The sequence below is a fragment of the Pteronotus mesoamericanus genome, unplaced genomic scaffold (assembly GCF_021234165.1).
Source record: "Pteronotus mesoamericanus isolate MK-2021 breed Mesoamerican mustached bat unplaced genomic scaffold, CSHL_Meso_final scaffold_232, whole genome shotgun sequence".
NCBI classification, from domain to species: Eukaryota; Metazoa; Chordata; class Mammalia; order Chiroptera; family Mormoopidae; genus Pteronotus; species Pteronotus mesoamericanus.
Genome location: NW_026555311.1, coordinates 9528264 through 9533304, shown reverse-complemented (window position 1 = coordinate 9533304; position 5041 = coordinate 9528264). Strand labels below are relative to the sequence as shown.

The following is a 5041-nucleotide window of genomic DNA, read 5'->3' as shown; positions in this document are numbered from 1 at the left end:
ATTCTTTGTGATTTTACTCTGCCAATTACTCCCATCCTTTCCCTTTGTCTGTTCCCATCTATACTTCACACAGTCCATTCTCACTCATTCCAAAGGAAACCTTTCCTTCTCCCCACATCTCCTTCCAATTATCTTCCTATCTCTGTCACCTGTTCAGAAGCAAACATCTTGAAACTGTTGTGCACCCCAGCTGTCTCCTCATCTTTACTTCCTTGTCACTCTTTTATACATGCCATCTGTTTATTGCAACAGCTTCAAAGAAACAAGTGACCTTATCACTAATTCCAGTGCCCAGTTCTCAACCTTTATCTTTATTAAATTCTCAGCAATTATTAGCCTGGCTGACCTCACCCCAACTTCTTAAAGTCCTCTACCTTCCCTTGGTTTATGTAACCTCCCTACTTTTGAGTTTTCTCTCTTAGTTCATTGGCTTCTCTTCCAGTTGCCCTGCCTCCTCTTATTCTTTTAAATTCTGGTCTCCCCCAGGCTTCTGTCATTGGCACCCACTGCTTCACATGTCACAAGTTCATTGGCTCTTACTGGTTCAATTTCATATTAAATACCAGTCACTGTTTTGTGGGAATGAAACTCAATTCACAAATGAAGAGAGTTCAGAATTAGGAGTCATTTCAAACTCCATCTCAGAGATATTATTCTATAGGCTGATAGAAGCCAACTTGAGTCCTTCCCGCAATCCCTGTAAACAGTGCTGCAGCCCTACAGTTACAGGCATAGCGGTCGGGATGGGGAGCTAAGTAGCACATACCCGGCTATTGAACCTCAAAGGGTTCTTAAAAGATCTTCCCATGTCTAGCCTACGTTTTACATTCAGAGTCCACAGCCTTTCTGCTGTTTCTGTATTACACTTAGGACACAAAGACTCTGTTGTCCTACATATAGAGTACACATTTCCACTAGAGCATCTCTCTTCCTCTCCTTTGCCTCACCTGTTTCTCTGCCACCTTCAACTCCATTTCTCACCCAGCTAACTTCTCATCATATTCCTCTAGGAAAACTTTCCTATGCACCCCCACAAGTGTTTCTTCAAATTAAGCCACTATTACAGCTAATAATGATGCAGTTAGGGAAATGCTTCCTAAGAACCTATAAACTTTGACTCTGAGTTTAATAAAACCATACATCAAACTAATCAGTAATATTTGTAAAGAAGTTATCACAGTGATAAACTTATGGGAAACACTTAATAAATGATAGCTATTCATATCTCACTATTTAAAAATAATTTCTGATGCTATATCAAAAATAAATGATTGAAAATAAGTGTTGGAAACAAATATTAAAATGTGAATGGCAGGTATTGGGTTTTGTCATTTAATGTTTGGCATGAGGATTTCATGCTTAATAACAGTTCAAATGGATGAGACAAAGATTCAGACAGGAAAATCATTCAGCTTCTCTCAGTGTTATATAGTTAAAAGAACATTAGTAAGAGAGTCAGGTGATTTTGTGTGACTATATGTAAAGCACTTAGAAATTCTGAGCCTGGTTTTTTCATGAATAAAATGAAAAACCAGGTTTATTTATTTCAAAAGTTGTTTCCAGTTCTAAAAGCATTTGATGCTACAAAAATAATTGTAAATAGACACCACATAGCTTAGGACAGAGAATGCTGCTAATAACACTGAACCTCTGCCATGTGCCTTCATAGACTGTATTCTCCTCCCTTCCACATAGAGACGCCCTCAATTCTAAATGTTCCCATGGATAAATGTATGTATTTCTAAGAATATATTGTTGACTGGTCTGTGTTTTGAACTTTCTAAAATTATATCATGCTGTGTGTGTACCATTTCTTAGCTTGTTTTTTACTTATGCTTATCAAATTCATACATTTGGATGTATATTTATGAAGGGAATTTAACAGGAACAGAATCATAGATATGGAGATCATTTGGAGAGTTATCTGCTGGGAGAAGGAAGGGGAAGGAAGGGGGAAAATGTATGGGGAGATTGCTGGAGGGAAGTGGGGTACTGGATGGAGGGGGGTAAAGAGGGAAAAAGTGAAACAACTGTAATAAAATAATTAATAAAAAATACTAAAAAGGGAATTTAACATATATAGTCATGAATGAGATAATACTATAGTTTCTACACTTTCTTTGCTTGGTTTATGTACCAAATCTTATACTATATATATATACAAATATTTATGTATAATATACATTTATAATTTTATATGTGCTTATATCGAATGAGGTAGAAAGTGTTTGCCATTTGATATTTTCTAGGAAAAAAATATGTGTTTGGCATAATTATATCTCTAAATGTTTGGCAGAACTCACCTGAAATCAGTTGGAACTTCTGTTTACTTGGTAGGAAGATTTTACAGTTTTGATTTAGGACACTGTGCCAGCAGCCACCCAGACTCTGAGCTCACCTGGAGCCCCCAGCCAAAACATGCAGCCATGGCCTTTCCCTGGGAAATCCTGGACTCCAGGAGCAACCCCGCAGTGGAGGTGGACCTGCACACAGCCGAGGGCCAATTCCAAGCCGCTGTGCCCAGCGGGGCTTCTCTAGGTATCTATGAAGCTCTGTAATTAAGAGATGGAAGCAAATCTCAATACCTGGGCAAAGGCATCCTGGAGGCTATGGAACATATCAATAAGATCCTGTGTCTTGCTCTGCTGGAAAAGATACTAAGTGTTGTGGATCAAGAAAAAGTTGACAAATTTATGATTGAGCTGGGTGGGAAGGAGAATAAATCCAAGTGTGGGTCCAAAGCCATCCTGGGATTGTCCCTGGCTGTGTGCAAGGCTGGAGCAGCTGAGAAGAGGGCCCCACTCTCCTGACACATTGCAGATCTCATGGGGAACCTAGACCTGTTGCGGTCCCTGCCTTCAGTGTGATCAATGGGGGCTCCCATGCTGGGAACAAGCTGACCATGCAGGATTTCATGATTCTGCCTGTGAGAGCCAGCTCCTCCAAGGAAGCCACACACATTGGTGCCAAGGTCTGCCATCCCCTCAGGGGGGTCATCAAGGCCAAGTATGGGAAGGACACCACCAACATGGGTGATGAGGGAGGCTTCGTACCCAACGTCCTGGAGAACAATGAGGCCCTGGAGCAGCTGGAGACGGCCATCCAGAGAGCTGGCTACCCAGGCAAGATGGTGATTGGTATGGATGCAGCAGCATCTGAGTTCTATCACAGTGAGAAGTATGATTTTGACTTCAAGTCACCCAATGACCCTCATGGCACATCACTGGGGAGAAGCTGGGAGAGCTCTACAAAAGCTTCATTAAGAACTATCCTGTGCTGTCCACTGAAGACCCCTTTGAGAAGGATGATTGGGCCACTTGGACCCTGTTCCTTGTGGGGGTGGACATGCAGATCGTGGGCAACGACACACAGTGGCCAACCCTAAGAGGGCTGCCTGAGCCACTGAGGAGAAAGCCTGCAACCGCTTGCTGCTGAAGGTCGACCAGATTGGCTCAGTGACCAAATCCATCCAGGCCTCCAGATTGGCGCCCCCCACCAGAGTGTCTGGCCACATGCGACGAGCTCATCAGAACTGAGGAGGCACCAGGGGACAAGGCTGTCTTTGCGGGACACAAATTCTGTAACTCAAAGGCCAAGTTAGAAGATGGAGGCCTCAGGCCCCCACAGGACAGATGTAGATTTTCAAGCCTTTCTTCTTGAAATAAACACTGGTGCCAACCAAAAAAATAAAACAAAATAAGTATTGATTTAATTTCTAGACTACTTGGGGTTATTTGGTATTACTGATCTTGAGTTACTCTGTATTTTATATTTTTCTAGTTATTTTTATCTATTTTATCTGTTTTCATATTTATTATCATTCATATTGTTCATCTTATTCCTTTATGATTTTAACTGTTGACTACAACTACACTTATGTTCCTTTTTATGCTTAATATGATATGGCTTCTTTTTTTTCTTGATCCATTTTGCCAATGGTCTGTATATATTACTAAATTTTTTAATAAGTTATTTTAAATATGGGTATTCAATGTGCATTTCTTGTTTCTATTTTCTTCAGGTTTATTTTATTGACTTTTTTTCTAATTTATGGTGAACACAGAGCTCATTAACTTTAAGCTTTCATTCTAATGTAAGTACTTATTGCTACATATTTCCCTCAAAATATTGTTGCTCTATTGCAGAAGGATTGGTGTGTGCTTTGTATGAGCTGGTTATGGAGGTGTGCTACTCGGATCACCTCCAAAAGAATGAGCTTTGGGATCCTAGTTGACACTTTCCCAGGCTTCTCAGAGCCAGTGACTGAGCTCAGGAGGAGGGCAGTTAGGCTGGATGTGGAAATCCTCAAATGGACAGGCTTAACATAGGGACTCCCATCAGCTTGGCTGAAGCTTTCTCAGAGCTAACTGTGCAAGTGTCTGAAGTTTTTCCTCTGCAATCCTTCTTCCATTTGTTTCTCTTTTCACAGATGTCAGCCTTGCATCTCAGTCTGGAGGCTGCCATGGCCTACCTATGCTCCTTCCACCTTTATCCATCAAAGGTATTTCCCCAAAGTAGCTCTTCTACATGTAATTCTGTATTAGTGTCTACTTCTTAGAGGGCTCAATCTGACAAACTCACTCAAGTACTTCTGTTACTACCCAGTTCTAAATGTTTCCAAATTTCTATTAAGGTTTTTTCTTTGACTCATGTACAATTTATAAGTAGTTTTTTTTTCCTAAGTATTTGAGAAGTCTTTTAACTCCTAATTTGATTTCATTACCTTGTATCCATAGACTGTATTTTTGAAATCTTTATTTTTACATGGTACTTGAAGAATGAGTATTCTATAATTATTGAGTGCAGTTCTTTTAAGTTCACTAAAAGAGTTTGTTGAATATGCTATTCATATTAAATAATATCTATCACATAATGTGAGCAATGTTTAACTATCCCATTCTAATAGTGGATTTATTCATTTCTCCTTATAGTTCTGTCAAGTTTTCTTTTACATGTTTGAGGCTATTTCATCAGGTACATACAGATTTAGAATTGTTATCTGTTCCCAGTGCAGTGAGATCTTACCATTGCCTAGTGAGTT

General features: G+C 40.0%; 1 pseudogene; it reads left to right on the top strand.

The window, feature by feature from the left end:
* The first annotated feature begins 2285 nt into the window (after positions 1 to 2285).
* On the top strand, positions 2286 to 3660 carry LOC129085235 (beta-enolase-like; annotated as a pseudogene).
* The last annotated feature ends 1381 nt before the right edge of the window (positions 3661 to 5041 follow it).